Genomic DNA, 19961 nt, shown 5'->3' with positions numbered 1-19961 from the left:
GATCAACTCCCAGGTAACCAGCGGGGATTGGTTTCAAACTCAGAAGTCTGTCATTTCCCAAATAGACCCTTCCTGCTTTTCAGAATCAGCCCAGCCCTGGTGTTCTGCTCCCCTCCTCCACCACCGAACTGAGGCTCTGTGTTCAGGAGTGGGTCTTCCAGCCCCCCCACACGAGACTCCCTCTGGCCCCAGACTTAAACACCACAAGTACGGCCAGTTCCATCCTAACATCCCCTCTCTCTGCTGGGACTGACCGAGACTCACTCTTCCTCTGCTTTCCGTTGGTCCCCCTAACAGGGAGACTTGGATCTATTTCTTGCTCCAACTGAGCTAAAAGAAAGAATGCCATCCTAGCTCTTTATCCCTGAGATCTCAGTCCCTCCTTCCAGGATGGCCTCACTCTCTGCAGGATGAGCCACGCACTGGTATTTGGCCAAGAGCCCATCTTACCAGATTTCGAACATGGATTTTCAAAAATGGTGTTTGTTTTAGTACTATCTCTACCATGATGCCACCTGAGGTGCCCCTCTGGCCTCCCCGCTGGAGCCCAGCTAGGACGGTTTGGGAGACACTCCACTCCCCAGCCTTGCATCCATCCCCCTCCCGATGTCCTCCCCAGCATAAAGCCATGGGTTCCTTCCTTTCCTGGAGACCATGGTGTCCAGCCAGGGGCCCACTTCCTTGGCCTTACTGTGGAGCTAGTGTTCACAATGATAAAACCCACTGTCATTTCCAGCTGATGGTCCCATGAGTGAGGACTCCGTTTGCCTCCGCCAAATTGTTTCAATAATCAACTGTTCAAGGCCTATTGTGGGCCAGACCCTGCCCTCAGCACTGGGAGCAGAGAGGAACATGTGCCAGCCCTTCCCTGGAGGAGCCACGAGGAGACCTGGGCACCACCAGCTGCCACACTGGGTTGGGGATCAGGCTGCTGCAGGTGCCAAGGCCATGGGGCCAGTGTGTTCATAGGTTTCCTCTCTGCCAATTTCACAGCCTCCATCAGGAAATGATCCTCCCAACACCGCCCCGGCCCCCCAGCTCTGGCTTCGGAGACCTGCAGAGCCTTTGTCTCATGGGGCAATGAGAGCATGTGTTCCCAAAGGCATCTCTTCTATTCTCAAACACTTTAAAGGGAGATTGGGGCTGTTAGGCAGAGTCAGGACACAAACCCGCATCCTTAGACCACCCACTCCAGGTTCTGTTTGTTCCATAAGCAACTCCCACCCCACTGTCCTCCCCACCCCTGACCGACTTCTGTCCTGCTATCCTCTGGAAGGGAGGCAGTGAGGAAGACCTAGCTGGGTATCAGGCCCTGCACTGAACAGACTCAGACCCAAGTCCTGCTGCCCCGGGGCTTGTCTCTACGCATGGGAGATTAGAAATGTGCATGAATGACTGTCAGTCAAGGGGAGGAAAGCTGTGTCCAGGTGAGAGGTATGGTTCCTGGACATTCAAGTTCAGAGGAGAGTGGCCACCCAGCGGAGACAGGAGGTGCAATTGTGCGGAACTCCCATTTGCAGAGCACTTTGCTACTTGGCAGCTTTCCTCCACCTTGTCCACTCACCTCCTGGAGTCAAGGAGGCAGCGTCCTGGCTCAGAGACGGCAGCTTTCAGTCTCCTCTGCCAGGAGGAGGCATGGATCTGACAGCCTCAGTAGGAGCCTATACATGTGGGCCCCCCAGATCTGCTCTCTGCCTACAGGAAACCCATTTTCAGCCCAAGTAGGGAGGCTGACCTGGCCTTGTTTTCAGGACCTCTCTCCAGAGGACACAGCTGGCCTAGACATGAAGGGTGAGCAGCAAGTGCCACAGCAGATCAAAGAAGCAGCAGCACGTTCTGGTGGTGGTCCGAGCCCTGCCAGCTAGCTCCACTTCCGGAGCAGAGCCAGGGATGGGAGTGGCCTCTCAGTCCCACCAGCCCCGGGCTCTCCTAGCTCCCAGGACCCCAGCCTTTCCTCTGAAGGGCAAGGCTGAAGTTTGACATACTCAGCTTGGCTCTCACAGGAGGTAGGGGTGCCCTGAGATGAAACCTGTCTACTTGGCTGCTCCAGGGCAGTGGCAGGAGGGGGCAGTTCTGGGCCAGGGCCCTGTAGGCCTCCTACCTCCCATCCAGGAGGGGCACCTTGGAAGCGCCCTCAGACAAGTCCTTTGACCTCTTGGAGCCCCAGTCCCTTTGACTGGCACATGGAGGCCTCTGGAGCTAAGCAAGATAATGCCGATGGTGTGTTTAGGACAGAGGCCAGGTGTGTGGTCGGTGCCTGATGAAGGTGAGCTGTTGCTTGGTTGTCATCTGTATTACTATGCTAGGCCACTCCCCATCACTGCCCGAGCTTTGGATCATTTGGCTGAGACCCACAAAGCCACTACCCTGTGTGGGGTGTATGGCAGCTCCCCATAAGCGGTGGCCCCTCTGATGAGGCTCAGAGGGGAAAGAGAAGAACCTCAGACAAGAGGCTGGGTTTCAGAAGGTGGGAGTCCTGGCACACAGTGGAGCCTCTGAAGCTGCTGAATGGCTGAGGTGTGTGTGTACTGGAACCACGGTGTGCATGTGGGGGTGTGTTGGGGAGGTGGCTCAGTACAGAAATGTCACCAAGGAGCCAGCAGAGACACTCCACAGGAGACTCCAAGGGGAAAGAGGCAGGTGAGGCCTTGGCCACACATCTCAGAGGCCTGGTTCTGAGTGTTTTGCCCTCAGTGTTTGAAACCCAGCAGCTTAGTCTCTGCTGCTGTGGGGAATGAAGGGCAGAGCCTGTGTCCACCATTCCTTCACTCTTTCTTTTTGTCCTTCCTTCATTCAACTAGGTTGTGTCGAGCACCTTTTTTAAGTCCAGGAACTAAGGACATAGAGTCAACAAGGCACCCCTGCCCTCAGGTTGCTCTTGACCCTTCCTAGAGAGGCCCCTCTCCCCAAGACCAATGTGGATGGCGCTGGATGCTGATGAGAGACCATGAGGGACAGAGCCTCAAGACTCAGAGTGCTGCCCTTCTCAATCAGGAGTGTACCTCCAGTACCAATCTTGAAGTTCCGGGGCTCATCTTTATTAAAGCAGGTAGCATTTTCTTTCTGATCCACTGCCCGTTAGGGAAAAGAAAGTGTCCGTGTTCCTTCTCTGCATCCATGTTTGCTCTGTGGCCCAAGTCCTGACAATGGCCTACCAGCCCCTTTAGGATCTGGTCCCTCTTGCCCCTCTGCCCTCATTTGCCACTACTTTCCTTCTCACTAATTTCACATTGGCCCCTTTGCTGTTCCTCAAAGGAGCCAACTTCATGACTGCCCCAGGGCCTTTGCACTAGCTATTCCCTCTCATGGAATATTTTCCCCTAGTTGTAAATGTGGCTTCACCTTTCAGATTTTTACTCAGATATCTTCTTCTCATGGCCTTCCTGATCTTTCTATTAATGTTGCATCACCCACTTACACCTGCACTCCCATCCCTCAACCTCTTCTTATTTTCCTCCAGAGCACTTATAACCCTCTAATATATTCATTTTATTGAATGTTTTCACTCCTCACTAGAGTGCCAACTCCACATGGTCAGGGACTATGCTCAGCTCTGCTCACTGCTATCCCCCTAATGCCTAGAACAGGGCCTGGCACATAAGGAAAATGAGAGAACACCTGGAGAGCTACATACCCCAAGGAGACCTTGAAATTGATGGCAGTGCAAGAGGCCAGTAAGTCCTACTGGGGGCTGACATACAGCCAGGGGCACATGAATGGAAGGGTTGCTAGACAAGTGCTCAGTGAAGAGCCAATGAGGCTATGACCCTTGCCCTCTCACTGCCACCTCATTCTGGCTGCAGTTTGACATGCCTGCATTAGGGGCCAAGAGGAAGCATTTCTCTAAACCCAGTTCAAACCTTGTCTCCAAACGAAGCCTGCTGTGGTTAATGCCACTTGCCCCATGGCTGGCATTCGCCCCAGCAAGCTTCTCCCATCCCCAGCCATTTAGCTGTTGCTCAAAGGGAAGCAAAGAGGAATGGAGTGAGGAGGAAAGAAGTTGCCCTAACTGGGCACTTACTACATGCCAGGCATGTTTCATGCGCTTTCTCTTCACAGCAGCCCATTTTACAGGTGAAGCAACTGAGGTCCAGAGAACTTATATAACTTGCCTAGAGTCATAGAACTAGTAGGTCAAGGATCAGAATTCACACCCAGGACTCTGATCCCTTGCATTACAACCTAGCCCAAGAGCAGTGGGAAGGACTCCATAGATCGAGCTGGAAGAGTATAAAATTTGTGACTCTGCAGAGGAGTCTCGGTGGGGCAGCCCTGAGTGTTGGGGTGGGCTGAAGGGTCCTGGGCCCCAACGTATGCTGCCAATGCTCCAGCTCCAGCCATGGGTGAGTCTGCCACCCTGGGTAGGCAGCGGGACAACTCGGGGGTCAGGGCCGGCTTGTCTCAGCTCCTGCTGGCTGCCAGCTCCCTCTGCTGGACCCAGCCCTGAGGACGAGCTCAGACACAGGGACGCCGCTGTCTGTCCTCACTTAGGCTCTGGCAGCCCCTCCCTACTCCATGTGGACTGTCACAAGCAGGGCACCTGCTGGGTCCTCCCAGGGTCCAGGGAAGGGATTCTCCAAAGTATCTTTCCTGGGTGACCTGAGAGCCTTGCACAGGAGTACTGAGTAGCCGGCGGGGGGGGGGGGGGGGGGGGTGGAGGTGGTTCCAGCTGCTGCCACCACCATGCTCGGCTCAGACACAGCTGCTGCGTCTGCGGACCGGGGCTCTGTCCTCTTCCTCAGACTGGGAGCCACCTGTGGGCAAGGGCTGCTGCCCACCAGGGAAGTAAGCCCAGCGCAGCCCCCCAAGTACCCTGAGACAGATTCTCAGCAGCCTGGCTACTTCCAGCCCCCAGACACCTGTCCCTGCCACTCTTGCCATTCCCTAGGCTCCCCCTCCCCACTGTCAGAGCTGAGCTGACACTAGGCAGTGCTGGCAAGTACCATCGTGACCTCAGCAGCCCCAGAGGTGGTGCAGTGAGCAGCCTAAGAGCCGTGCCAGGGATGGGACGTGACTGCCCCCCTGAACTCAGCTGCAGGCCCGGCCATGAGGAAAGTGATACCTTAGGGAGGCGGAGTGACCAGTGACATCAGCGTACGTGACTGTCATCCCAGCTTTCCTCTCTGCCCTTCACCCCTCCTACCCACAGTGCCTGCCGTGTACACTGACCTTCAGCTCATGGACACGGGCCTCTCTGTGTGCCCACCCCAAGGACAGGGGTAGAACCAGGAGGAAGGGTCTGTTCTCTGAATCCTTATCATCTAGTGAGTACCTAAGGGACTGAGGAGGCCACAGGCACCAGCTCTTTCCAGCCTGGGCTTCTTGGGGCAAGAGCCAGCTGCTTCCTGGGTGACCCTCACCCCCACTCTGCTGGCAGCCCTGCCCTGAGGGAATTGATCGTTCTCTTGGCTCCATTAGATCTTTCTCCTGAGTGCCTGGCAGGCTACCAGTGACTGGAAGCCAGGGAAAAGGGCACCTGGCTCCACACCCCAAGCCTGCTGACAGAGCAACCAGGCCTGCATCCCTGTGGGAGCAAAGGCCCAGCCAGGAGGGGCAGAGCCAGCTGTCCTAGGGAGGCAAGTTCAACCACCTTGGATGACCACCACTTGCCCCTCAGGTACCCCCTGGAGAATCCTATTGCTGCAACAGCTCTTCTCAAGTGCCCCCTAGATCCCAACCCAATGGATGCCAATCCCAAGCTCAATATCGAGACATAGCTCCCAGCCAGGGCAGACCAGTCAGAGATGCCCAAAAGTAGATTGGCAGTCACCAAACATGTTTCATTGTGCACTCTTACCAGGAAATGTGATGTGCACATGCTCTCAGTATAGGTATGGAAATGTGATGTGCACATGCTCTCAGTATAGGTATATTTCTAAAAATTATGTACACTGAGGCCAACACTGTAGCCTTAGCCTGAGGTTAATACTAATTGGAGCAAGTAACAAATCAAGAGAACAGCAAAACATTTAAAAGGGATACCCGGAAACAAGAAAGCCATAGTGAGCCTTGCTAAGCTCCCACATATCCCTGGGGGTGTGGAATGCTATGTGCACACTAAGAGGAGGCTGAAAAGGGCCTTAGCTATCTAGTGATCCCCTGGCTAAGCACACAGAGACTAAAAGTTGGAGCAGATTTGTAAACTGTCTAAATCTTGAATGTGTTTCCCAACCAACACAAAGATGCATTGGCAGAGGATAGAAGCCTAACTGGATCAAGGTATTTAAGCACACTTTCTGACCAGTCATTGGCATAACACTAAGCTATGCTGATCCAGGGCAATTTCTAGGACACCAGGCTTAAAAATAAAAAGAATTAAAAAAAAAAAAAAAAAACCTGAGCAGAGACACCAGTAGCCTCATATTATGGGGAAGACAGATTCTTAGTTTAGGCACCAGCAGGATGGGGGTAGGGGGTCACCCTAGCAACAACAACCCTGGTGTTGGTCACGGGGAAGCAGAATTCAGAGTTGCCACAATGTATTATCCAAAATGTCCAGTTTTCAACCAAAAATTACAAGACATTCAAAGAAACAGCAATATGTGATCTATTTGGCAGGGGTGGGGGAGCAGTCTGTAGAAACTGCCTCTGAGGTGATCCACATGTTGCACTTAATAGACACAGATTTCAAAGAAGCTTTTATAAATATCTTCAAAGAACTGAAGAAAACTATGTATAAAGAATTAAGAAGGGTGCCTGGGTGGTTCAGTCGGTTAAACATCTGTCTTTGGTTCAGATCATGATCCCAGGGTCCTAGGATCAACCCACATCAGGCTCCCTGCTCCACAGGGAGTCTGCTTCTCCCTCTCCCTCTGCCTGCCACTCTCCCTGCTTATGCTCTCTCTCTCTCTTTGTCAAATAAATAAACTCTTTAAAAAGAAGAATTAAGGAAAGACTCATCAGATAGAGAATATCAGTAGAGATAGAAACTATAGATACATATATCTCATATGATATATATATACAAGTATATGATTTATATATATGAGATAGATAGATGATAGATAGATAAATAATAGATAGATATAATATTTTTAAAGAACTAAATGGAAATTCTGGAGTTGAAAAGTACGTTAGCTGAAATGAATAATTCACTAGAGGGATTCAACAGCATCTTTAAGCTAGAAGAATAAAGAATCAGCAAACCTGAAGCTAGATCTATTGAGATTATCCAATCTAAGGAACAAAAAGAAAAGAAAGAATGATGGAAAAATGAACAAAGTTTCAAACACCTGTGGAATATCATCAAACATATCAAATATTCTTAATGGGATTTCCAGAAAAGGAAGAGAAAAAGAGCCAGAAAAATATATTTGAAGATATAATGGTCCAAAAGTTTTCAAATCTGATGAAAAACATTTACACATTCAAATAAAGCTCAAATAAGAGAAATAGAAAAAGATTCCTAGACATTATAATAAAACTGTTGAAAGACAGAGAGAAAATCTCGAAAGTAGCAGGAGAAAAATGATGCATCACATAAGGGAACCACAACAAAATTAACAACTGATTTCACATCAGAAACAATGGAGGCCAGAAGGAGTGGGGTGGCATATTCAAAGTGCTGAAAGAAAACAAAAAGCCAAACAAGAAATCTATATCTAATAAATGTATCCTTCAAAAATGATAGTAGACTGAAGACACACCCAAATAAAGAGTGAGAATCTGTTGCTAACAAGCATGCCTCATAAAAAAATATTAAAGGAAGTCCTTCGGAAAAAATAAATAAATAAATAAAAATAAAAAATAAAAAAGGAAGTCCTTCGGGGTGAAAGGAAATGGTATTAGACAGTAACTCGAATCCTTATGAAGAAATAAAGAGCACCAAAAAAGGTAATCATGTAGATAAATTTAAGTGACACTCCAAATATGTTTTTCTCTTTTCTACTTTTAACTGATTTAAAAGACAATTGCATAAAATAATAATTAGAAAGCTATATAGTTGGGCTTATAACATAAAAATAACATTATATATAACAAATACATAATAGCACAAAGAGAAGGAGGGAATAGAGTTATATTGGAGCAAGGAAAGGACACCAGATGGTAACTTAAATCCACAGCAGAAAATGAAGAACACCAGAAATGATAAAAATGTGGGTTAATATAAAAGATCCTAAAAATACATTTTTTCTCCTTTCTTCTCTTAAAATTTTAAAAAGACATAGTATAAAGCAATAATTATAATACAACTATTGGATCTATAACATACATGGATATAATATACATGACAATATTAGCAAAAAGGGTGGGGAAGGAAATGGAGTTACATGGAGCAAAGTCTTGATAATTTATAGAACTAAATTAGTATTAATCTGAAGTAGACTGTGATAAATTACATACTATAATCTCCATAACAACAATTAAGATAATAACTCAAAAATATAATAAAGGAATGACAACAAAGGAATTAAGAGATACATTAGAAAAATCTGTGTTTAATACAAAAGAAGGCAGTAAAGGAAAAACAGAAGAACAAAGAAAATGACATGAAACATGTTTAAAAAAATAGCAAAATTGCCGTGATAAATCAAACCATATCAATAATTATACTAAATGTAAATAAAACATTCAGACTAAATGTGATGACTTAAACATTATCAGACTGGATTAATAAAACAAGATCCCATTATCTGCTGCCTACACGAAACATTTTCAATCCAAAGACACAAATTGGTTGAAGGCAAAAGGATGGAAAAATACATGGCATGCAAACAATAACCATTAGAGAAACAGAATGTCAGATAAAACAGACTTTAAGACAAAAAAATGATACTAGAGACAGACAGTTTATAATGATAAAACAGTTAATTCATCAGAATGATACAGTAATGAACACACATGCACCTAGCAACAGAGCCCCAAAATATACAAAACAAAGACTGGCAGAATGGAAGGGAGAAATAGAAAATTTGCTAATAAGAGTTGGAGGTTTCAACACTTCAATTTCAATAACGCAAGAACAACCAGACAGGAAATCAGCAAGGATATACGAGACTTGAGCAACACTATCAAACAATTTAATCTACCATATACAATAGCATCCAACAATAGCAGGATTACACATTCTTTTCAAGTGCACTGAAAATATTCATCAGGATAGACCATATGCTAGATTATGAAACAAGTCTCAATACACTGAAAAGGTTTAAAGTCATACAAATAATGTTCTCTGAACACAACAGAATTAAATTTGAAATCAACAACAGTAGAAAATTTGGGAAATCACCAAATATTTAAGAATTAAACAACACATTTCTAAATAACTTGTAGGTCAAAAAGAAATCACAGGGCAAATGTAAAAGTATTTGAATTGAATAACCACACACAATATAGCAACATTTCTAGAATGCAGTTAAAGCAGTACTTAGCAGTAAATTTATAGCTTTAAGAACTTACACTAGAAAAAGAACATGCCAGATCAAAAACCTAAATGTCCAATGTGAGAAATCAGACAAAGAAGAGCAAACTAAACCCAAAGCAATAAAAAATAAGGAAATAATAAAGATTAGAATAAAAATCAATGAAATAGAAACGAGGAGAACAATAAGAAAAAAAGCAATGAAACTAAAATGTAAAGATTAACAAAAATGATAATGCCTTTAGATAGACATGCCATGGGGGAGGGGAAAAGAAAATGAATTACTAAAATCAAAATGAAAGAGGGAATATCACTGCCAATCTCACAGAAATTAAAAGGACAATAAGGGAATACTACGAACAACTTTATGCCAACAAATTTGAGCACTTAGATGCTTAACATCATCAATCATTAGAGAAATGTAAATTAAAACCCCAAAGAGATACCACCTTAGAACCACTAGGACAGCTACAATCAAAAAGATAATAATAAGTGCCGATGAAGATGTGGAGAAATTGGAACCTTCATACATTGCTGGTGGAAATGTAAAATGAAATTGAAAATTTGGCAGTTTCTTAAAAAGTTAAATGTAAAATTGCCAGATGATATAGCAATTCTTCTCCTAGGTATATACCCAGGAGAAATGAAAACTTCTGTCTGCATAAAATCCATGAATGTTTTTAGCAGTTTTATTCACAACAGCCAAAAAGCAGAAATCATTAAAACGATCAAATGCTGGTGAATGGATGGATAAAATGTGGTATAGTCGCACAACAGAATACTATTCGGGCATAAAAAAGGAAAGAAATACTGATACATATTAAAACATGAATCTCAGAAACGTCATGCTAAGTTGAGCAAACCAGACACAAACCACCACACGTTGTATTCAGTCCATGTATATGAAATGTCCAGGAAACGTAAATCTGTAAAGACAGAAAGTAGATCAACGACAGTCTGGGGATTGACTACAAACAAGCAAGATGATGGAAATGTTCTGAAATTGGATAATGGTGATGATTCCACTACTATATATGTTAACTAAAAGTCTTAAACTGTGCATTTAAAATAGGTGAATTTGGGCAGCCTGGGTGGCTCAGCGGTTTAGCGCCACCTTCAGTCCAGGGCGTGATCCGGGTAGACCCCGGATCGAGTCCCACGTTGGGCTTCCTGCATGGAGCCTGCCTCTCCTTCTGCCAGTGTCTCTGCCTCTCTCTCTCTCTCTCTCTCTGTCTCTCATGAATAAATAAATAAAAACTTAAAAAAAATAAAATAGGTGAATAGTATGTGAATCATACTCAATAGAGCTCTTTAAATTATATACATGTATTGCATGTAAAATACACATTCACTAAAAAAAACCCGAATATTTAAAGGATGAGATAAAATTAATGTAACATAATTTCTAGTAATTTCTTCCTGAACCCTTCCAACTCTGGAGACCACTACACTCAATTAGAAGGAGGAGCAGGTGGTCCAATCATTGGAGATGTGGTCCCTGGAGCCAGGCTGCTTAGGTTAAAATCTTAGCTCTGCCATCTACTAGCTGAGTAACTGTGAGGAAGCAATGTAAGTTCTCTGAGGCTCCCTCTTTTTGTTTTGTAAAATGGGGATGATGAGAATAATAATTAAGCAGAATATCCAGGGGCTCTTTGGAGCGGGCCCGTGGGGAGGAGCCACTCCCAACGCATCCCTGGAAGTAACAGTGGACACAGGTCCATTGCCCCTTAGAAGTCTTCCTCATTCCCAACTCCTAGGCAAGTCAGACTCACCAAACCAATCCATAAAGCACCTGCTGTGTACTTAGCACCGAGCACTCAGGTTTGAAGGATGGTGTTTCTCTACTCCAGACACATCATAGGTTTACAGAGTCTAATGAGAACTTACCTCTATTGTGCGGACAGGGAAACTGAGGTCTAGAGAGAAGACAGTAACTCAGGAACACTGGCAGGACTGGAGGTTCCCATGGCTGGAAAGAACTTTGAAAAGAAAATGTCAAAAGTGCAATGGCATTCTGAGTAGCGCAGGGAAGAGAGGGGGAGTGAGCTGAGGACAGTGGGTGGTGCACAGAGCAGGGTGTGGATGTGGACATGGGGGAGCCGCAGCCTGGTGCTCTGCTCAGAGCCGCCGCTGCACCAGCAGCTCCAGTGGAGCAGGGAAGCTGGTGGAGGGTGGGCAGGGCTCTGAACTCCCCAAGACTTGTCAGTGAGGCTCACTGGCTCACCCCGCCCTGGGCCTGCGCTCCGTCCTCTGTGCCTCCACCAGCCTCCTCGAATCCCTGCTGGCTCCGAGAGACTGTCCAACTCCAAGTTTATGACCTCAGATTGGAGCTGTTCCTGGGCTGCTTGGGCAGACCTGACTGCCCCCAGCTCGGGTCCTAGCTGAGCTATCGGGGGGCCCCAGAGTCAACTGCCTTGCAAGCCTAGAGAGAGCTGCAGCCGCATGGACTCTGCCCTGGTACCACCACCCTGCACAGAACCGGGGAGTAGTGGGGTGCAGGGTGGGGTTCCAGTAGCCCAACCTCTTTCCATTCTAATTTGCAGCACCCCCTCCAGCAATCATTCACAGAGTAAGCTCATGATCAACCTCTAAAAATCACTTCTATCTAAACTTGACTTCTAGCGGTCACCCCCCTCTGAAAATTAGGGTTCCAGCCAGAGAATTTTGGAGGCCCTCCCACCCCAATCTCCCCAGATGACAGCTTCTTCCTTCTTCCCAGCTCCTCTCAGCTATCCCATCCTCTGTGCATGGTCTCTGCCTAACCCTCCCTCATCTCACTGACTTTTGGCCACCTCACATGCAGGACAGGGCAGAGGGGTTCAGGAGGATGCGGGGATCACCCCAGGGCTAACCTGCTCTGTGTTCCCAGGTCTGCCCTTTAGCGTGGTATCTTTGACAAGCTGTTTGACTTCTCTGTGCCTCAGTTTCTCCATCTAGGAAGTGAGGGTAATAATGGTACCAATTTCTTATGGTTACTGAGAAGACTGGGATGGAGAGTGGCATTACTATTACCCCCTCCCCCCACAGACCCTCCCCATCCAGGCTTCAACCTCTTCCTCCCAACACAGACATGGGAATTGCACAGAGAGTTGAGACACAGATAAGTAACATTTCGGTTGACCCACTGACATCCTGAGAGCTGAGGCCAGCCCTGTGTTCGAGCCAGCTTGCTCTGGCTTTGGACACTTACAAACATCCCTTCCCAACTTCTCATTCATGGACTACAGCTCAGGAGACTGAAATCAACCTTAGTGAGAGTATGGACACCAAGGGTATTGACAAATGCTACAAATAAGGACTTTCCCCCCAGAGAGCCAGTGGTTAAGCAACTACCAGCACACCGCTACCTGGGGGTCAGGGGACCCTGAGCACTGGATAAGCCCCTGGGAAAGAGCCAGAGGAGCCCCGGAAGAGCTGTGGGTAGAGCTGGCCTGACCTACCTCCTTCTTACCCCCCTCCAGCCCTCCTCCCACTGCAGCCCTGCGCCTGGACCCCTAAGGTGGCTCCTGACTGCGGTCCCCACGCCCACTCAGCTCTCCTCCAATCTCCCCTCCACTAGCCTAGCAGGCAACAACCCCTCAGCTCTCAGCTCCGCTGTTAGGATGAAGGCAGCCAGCCCATCAGGCTCCGCAGGCTCTGCCCACTTTCCTCCTGCTCTTCCTCTGAGTACTGCCTGTCCCTGCCTTAGGGCACCTGTTACCTCCGCCTAAGGTGCTCTTCCCAGCTTTCACGCCTGCTTCCAGGACAAACTCCCCATCTGCCTTCAGAGCTCAGTGTTGGGAGGGTGAGGGGTGGGGGAGACCTTCCCTGACCTCTCACCCCACCCTGGGAAACAATGCTTATCACTGTTTTTATCCTTCTGTGTGTGTGTGTGATTGTTTCGAGTCTTCCCTGCTGCAGAGATGGTGAGCTCCGGGAAGGCGCTAGCGTCGGGCTTGCTCTAGCAACCCGGTACTCCAGCACAAACCTGCAACGCAGGACCTGGTAAATATTTGCCAAATGGATGAATGAAGGAGGAATGATCCAGTCGGAACAACTGACTTTGGGGAGTAAGAGACTGCTTTCAAATCCAGTGGCGGTGGAGCTACACTTGGGCAGTGTCAGAGTCTATGAGTCACTGCGGCACCTAGAAACCTCCGCTTCCTCTTCTGTGAGATGGGATGATAATGGCAATCAGGTTCTTGGCATAACCCCAAGGTTGCTGGGAGATCGGATGTTCAAATGGACTCAAGCGACTTCTCTGAACTGTCCAGCCAACTCATGAGAGGGCTCGGGCTAGGTTCCAGCACTGCGGCTGCAGAGCTGGGTCAGGTGGGAAAATGCACTCTGTCTCCTTGAGTTTCCGTCTCCCCAGCCTGCTCCACGATGCAGCAGCGGGAGGGCTGAGTGCTCGGCCCAAGCCTGGGATGGAGTAAGCCTGGATGGAGCTCAGTGGGTGGCCACTGTGACTGTGATCTTCAGCTCCAAATCCATTTTATACAGAAGCTGGATGTGACTGTGATCTTCAGCTCCAAACCCATTTGCTTATTGAGAAACCAGAGAATGATATTATAGTACGTGCATTTCTGGACCAGGAGGATAGGTCAGAGTTTGGAGAGAGGTCTCCCGAGCATCTTTTCTGTGCCAGGCGCTGCACATACAGGGAGCAGCTGGCCATCCGGTCTGCCGTAGGTGGTTCCTTCCACAGGAGCAACTCAGGAAGGAGATGAGGCTGACCACAGTGGGGGCATCTGGGCAGGCCCTGGGTATAGGCAAACAGGAACCCGGGGGCGATCGGGATGTTCATGTAATGTGGCTGACTAGGAACAGCACAGTGGATGCTCAGAGCTCAGCCTCAGACCACAGGGAAATAGGGCTTCCTGCCTGGAGAGGCCAATGCTGAGCATTGGATCGGAGTTCTGGGGAGGAAGGTACCATATTCTAAGCATCTTCTAAAGGCCGGGCTCCAACCTGGAGACTTCACACAGCATCAAAACAATTCTGCTGGTAGGTGCTACTGGCTCACTTGCCAAAGGAGGAAACTGAGGCTCAAGAGCAGTGTAGTGATTTGCCCAAGGTCACATAGCTCAAAACGTGCTCAACTAGAATTCTAATCGTAAACCAGCAACTTTCCATTGCCCCCTTCTGCCTCCCCGGAATGGGGGCTAGGCCCTGGTGAGGGGCTGGGAGGGGCTGCCCTTGACTCTCTCCTGGAAAGGAAAGGGAGCAACAGGGCCCAGGGCCCTCACAATCTTCTCCAAGTCCTTGCCACTTTGAAGCAGAGGTGGGGGCCTCTGTGAGCCTCTAGCAGAATAATATTATTAGCTATAATTTAATGAGGGGCTATTATGTGCCAGTGAGCTTTCATTAACTCATTTAATCCTCAAAACAGCCCTGTGGCTGAGTCTCATGATTATCCTCATACAGATGAGAAACCAATGTCCAAAAAAGTTAGTATTGATTCCTTTTGCACCTCCTCTTCTTTCTTGGAAAAGAAAGATAGATTGTTGGGACTCTTTGGAACATCGACCCAGGGTCACATAACAACTAAGGGAAGAATGAGTTGGTTGGGAAGTCCTCCCTCCTGTCTACCCTAAGTCCTCCAGGTTGCAGTGAGAGCTTGACATTCCAGAGCTTCTCTGGGCCAAGAGGCAGCCACCCCCTACCTTGCAGCCTTGGCCCCTCCTAGGCTGAGGGTCAGGAGAAGGGTGGTTCTCCTTTGTTCCCCAGGCCTCTGAGGAGCGTCCTAACCCCAGAGAGTCTGGCTGAGGTCACGGGTCTGTGCCCCCTCCCCAGGCCAGCCTGGCCATGCTGGCAGCCCCGTCAATCAGGTGCAGCTCGCTCAGCAGCCAGCCTTTCATTTCCTAAATTAAAAGGGCTTGTGATTCCTAATTGAATTAAAGGCGGGAAGTTCAGCTCTGAGACCAGCAGGGAGATTTCAATCACAAGAGACTCAAGGCAGTTGGGGTGGGCAGGAGGGAGTTGCCCCTCAGGACACCACTGCTTCTCTCTCAGGCTAGATGTAGGCCAGGCATGGTGTCGAGGATGACTAATCCACAGCACCTACTCCCCATAAGCTTTTTGAGCATGTTAGTTCAAGTCAGAGAAATTTCACCCTCCCCCTTGCCCTTTGTACAGTAGACAACCTGTACCACTGCACCAGTCAGCCCTTCTTGCCCGTGTATTTGTTAACTACCCTCAGAAAAGTGAGTTCCACAGTGCTTCTCACTTCCCATTGGCAGTAAGTTCTTTCTGCTTTCTCTCCTAAACTCCATGTTGGACCTTCAGGAGACAAGAAGGATGAAACTTCTTGCTTTGGAGTCATAAAGATCAGTTACTCGGCCTGCTTTTCCTCTACGTCTTAGATGCTACAAACCCCCAGTGCCTTCCTAGGGACCTGGAAAGACTGAAGAGAGGATTGCAATGAACATCAAGAAACTGCAGTCCTGGCTGTGTGCCATGCGGAAAGCCCTTTCTCGCCCTGGGACTCAGTTCCCCATCTGTCCAATGGGAGGCATGGCCCTTAGAGAGTTTGCCGGACATCTTGCCTCCTCGGACAGCTCGGGTTAGGATGTGCTTGGGCCGGCAGTGAGCCCACCTTGTGGGACTCGCCCTGCCAAGGAGCGAGCCAGGAATGCTGAGGGTAGCTGTGGAAGCCCTGGATTCAATGCCCCGTGTCTTCAAAGGACAGCAAGAAGCAGCAGGCTTTAACCCAGGGTAGGTTGGAGTAGGGTTAGACCTCAGGATGAACTGACTTCTGAATGAGGGTGGTTTCTGGAAAGAGATCATATCACAGCTCTCTCCCCCCTCACTACCCCCACCCCTTCAGCGCCTGTGGTGTCTCCATGGGGGAAGCCTCAGATATAGGGGTCACACTTCAGCGGCTGGAACAGACCTGAGGGAGGACCTGAAGAAGGAACTAGGAGTGACAGGATAATAAGGCAGCAGGATGCATCATCAGAGGAGGGGTGGCATGGAGCAAGTTTAGGGAACTGGGAGGTCATGGCCCCCACCTAGAGTGGTTGGCAGCAAGCTCTGAGCCTGGGATCAGAAATCAGGGTTATCTCTCGCCTCGCTGGCCATGAGCAGGTCCTTTCCCTCTTCTGCAGAAGGGAGGTCCTGATGCCATCCTAGCAAACAAGGCCAGCATGGGCTGCCAGTGGCAGGGTGACAAGGTAGCTGGGAGACAGTGCTGCCAGTGGATTTTCCCTATAGATTTGAACTTCGCATACCTATCAAAAGTGTGAACATGCCTTATGTTTAACACCGTGGTGGAGGCTGTGCCTTTCTCTACATGTGAGCAGACTCTGGGGCCCTTTCCACGCACCAGATGCTCCTGCACATATTTTGTATGCATTTAACTCCTTTAATTTTCTCAATGACTACTGTTATCCACATTCAGAGAGGAAATCGAGGAACGAGAGATCCAGTGACCTGCCCACGCTTAGCACTAGCAGGGCAGCCAGGCTCCAGAGCAGGGCTGAGTCTGAGCTAGAACTCTCTGTACTCATGGAAATCTTCTGTATCCATGCGGTCCATCATAGTAGCCACCACTCTGTGAGGTTTTCAAGCACTTGCTGTATGACTCATGCCCCTGGGGAACTTGATTTTAATTTACTTAATTTTAACATGAATAGCCACACAGGGCTAGCAGCTACTGTATGAGACAGTGGAGTTCTCAGACTCTCCTGAGCCACTGGGCAAGACAAGGGCCATCTAGATGTGCCCCCTCACCCTCCATCTCCTCCTCTGGGCCAGTCCCAGCCCGAACTTGCAGGAAAGTTCTATCTTCCTCCCGCATTCCCCTGGTGAGGGCTCCCATGTCACACCTGCATCTGCCTCCATATGCCTACCTGTCCTGAAGGTGTCCTAGACGTCACGGGTAGCCCCATGCGGGGGCCGGGTCTGGTCCTTAGGGTCTGAATGAACTGCCTGCAGGACCTGGCCCTCTTGGTGCTGACAAGCTTGAGTGACACCAGGGACAAAGTCCGCAGTGACCCACGTCCATGGGGGAGACATGGGTGGACAGCCTGCCTACACCAGAGCTTCAAGCTGGTGGATCACTCCTGGGTCGCACCCTCCCCTGGAGACTGAAGTCCCCTGGAGACTCTGACAGGGTGTCCTAACAGACCTCCTGCTCCCCCTGCCACCCCAGGGCTCTTCCCTGATGCTGGAAGTACCAGATGGTGTCAGGCCCCAGGCCCCAGGGACTCCCAATGGGTGAGTTGTTCTGGTCCCTCAAAGCAAGCTGTGGGGGAGCCTCAGTAGAGCTGTGAGGGGCTGCTTAGAAGAGACGCAGTTCCTAGCAGATCCTGAAGTAGGAAAAGCAACTGGCTAGGTGGGCAGGTAGGAGGAAGGCATCTCCATAGAAGGCATTTCCATAAAAAGAAAAGCAGGGCCAGATGTGTAGAGACTTCGATGCTTGGCTGCGTGGCCCTGTGGGAAAGGGGCAAGGGTTGAAGCAGCGGGCCTGCAGAGGGGAGGCAGGGGCTGAGAACACTATTGCCCGAGTCTCAGAGCGCCCCCTGCAGACCAGGGCTCTTCTCTACCCACCACAGCATCATGGCCTTTGATTCTCACAGCTGCCTGAGGCCAAGATACACCTGACAGATGAAGCAGAGAGGCTCCAGAAGGGGAGGGCACTTGCCTGGGCCCCAAAGCTGGCAGGTCGCACACCCCAGGGCCCGGCAGCACTGCCACACCCGGCCTCCTTCCTAACACTCTCAGGCTTTATTCTGCAAGCAGCAGATTTAAAGGAAGGTCAGCTGGGTCTGTGCAGCTTGCTGAGTGGGGCGGCGGAGGGTGGGTGGGAATGGGAAGGGACAGGAGGGCTGTAGTCATGGAGAAAGGGGTGGGGGCCTGTGCCCTGCAGGGCTTCAAAACCCAAGTCAGGAGGAAGAGGGAGGGAATTCCAGATTGGGGGTGGGGGGTGGGCAGGGGAACAGAGAAGGAATGGGAAGGAAGGGGAATGAGTTGAGTTTAGACCTGTTAAGTCCGAAGGGCTGTGAGATCTGGAGCTCAGGGCAAGAAGCCTGAGGTAGAAGGAAGGATTTGGAAGCTGTCAGTGTTGACAGCTGAGGCCCTACAGCGTTCAGGGACAGCGGAGCATGTCTGACCTCTCCAGGACCAGCAGAAGGGGGAGCCCTTCAAAGCAATGGAGGAGGAGTAGCAAGCAAAGGCTCTGAGCAGGTCAGGAAAACCTAGGAGGTCCTAGCAGGGACTGCAGAGGGCGGGGGACCAGGGCTGGACTGTGGGGTGAGGAGGCCAGGAGGACCCGCCATAGGGGGTGAGGCATTCTCCAGGAAGAGGAGAAGGCTGGTGCAGCAGTTACAGGGGTGGTGGGAGTGTGCCCCGGGGTGGGGGTGGGGGCACCATGGGAGTGATCCCGGGAGCTTCAGATCTGCCTACTAGGCTCCCTCCAACAGGACAGGCGGGGCCTCTTAGGCTTCCTCCCCACACCCTCCCCAGAGTGCTCAGAAAAGTGCTGAGCCCATTGCAGGCCCTGGGAAGGGTTTGCTGATTCACTGAGTCTCAAGTCCAGCAGTCAGGAGGTGGCAGGGCCCTAGCGCTGCCCCAGGGAAAGCAGGCATCATGGGGCCGGGCGTGGAGGGGGCAGCCTGGAGGATGTAGGAGAGGCAGCAGCATGTTCACACACACATGCTGTGAGGCGGGGGGTGGGGGGGTGGGGGGGGTGGCAGGTGGAGAGGTGGGCAAGGGCCATCCTCAGGAACCAGGAAGAGAGGGACAGATCATGAATGGATGTCCCCTGAAGCAGAAGAGCAGAGAGTGGCCAGAACAATACTTCTTTAGGGGAGGGCACAATCCCTGCCAGCCAGGGAACCAAGGAGGGCTCCATGGAAGAGGCGGGGGGGGGGGGGGCGGGGGGCATGGAGATGGGAGGGAAAGGACACTCGCAGCAGCAGATGCACAAGCAGGAAACTGAGAGGTCTTGTCAGCATCTGGCAAGTGGCCTGGGCTGGCTGGCTCCTTGGGCGGGCAGGCCATGAGGTGTGGAGAGACATGAGGCCAAAGGGAAACTGGGTTCCAGGTAGAGAGAGCTTCGAATGTCCAGTTAGAGTTTGAACTTTATCCTAGAGGTAATGTGGAGCTTCTGCAGTTTTGCAGCAGGACAGAACCCTGGGGCAGGGGTGGCAACGGGAAGGCAAAATGGTCCTCACTGCGAAGGGAATGTCCGTGGGGGTCTCCCAAGCGGCAGGAACCCCAGTCCCACAATCCGACTCCCCCACAAGGCAGGATGGTAAAAATAGCTGGGAATCCCTCTGGAATAAAAATAGCTGTGGGGAGGGGAGTTCACCTGCATGGACAGGTAGGAAAAGTAGGTCATGGCTCAGGGCCACCTGGGAGGTGAAAGAGCCGGAGCCAGATCCCCATGCAGAGCCAGCTGTTTCGGCCCTCATCCAAGAAGACCCAGCCCCTCTGGGCAGCTCTGAGCAAGATCTGACAACGGAGAGCAGGCTGGGGTTAGCACCGCCCTCCCCCCCAGGCCTGCAGGCTGCCAGTCACCCCCCACTGGGAACAAGGGGAGGCAGGGGGCTTCCCATCTCCCACCTGTATCAGGGCAGGTCTGGCTTTGGGGCATCTTCTAGCACCTTACCTTCAC

At 50.0% G+C, this 19961-nt stretch overlaps 1 long non-coding RNA gene across 1 annotated transcript; it reads right to left on the bottom strand.

Moving 5' to 3' along the window:
* Positions 1 to 10000: 10000 nt before the first annotated feature.
* LOC140636331 (uncharacterized) lies at positions 10001 to 12391 on the bottom strand. Its single transcript, XR_012033603.1, has 3 exons — positions 12214 to 12391; positions 11249 to 11340; positions 10001 to 10287 (listed from the first exon to the last, which is right to left on the bottom strand). It is a non-coding gene; the product is annotated as an uncharacterized lncRNA (long non-coding RNA).
* Positions 12392 to 19961: the final 7570 nt, after the last annotated feature.

This window comes from Canis lupus, chromosome 7 (genome assembly GCF_048164855.1).
Source record: "Canis lupus baileyi chromosome 7, mCanLup2.hap1, whole genome shotgun sequence".
Taxonomy (NCBI): Eukaryota; Metazoa; Chordata; class Mammalia; order Carnivora; family Canidae; genus Canis; species Canis lupus.
Note: the sequence above shows the minus strand (reverse complement) of the source record. Positions and strands in the feature narration are given on the sequence as shown.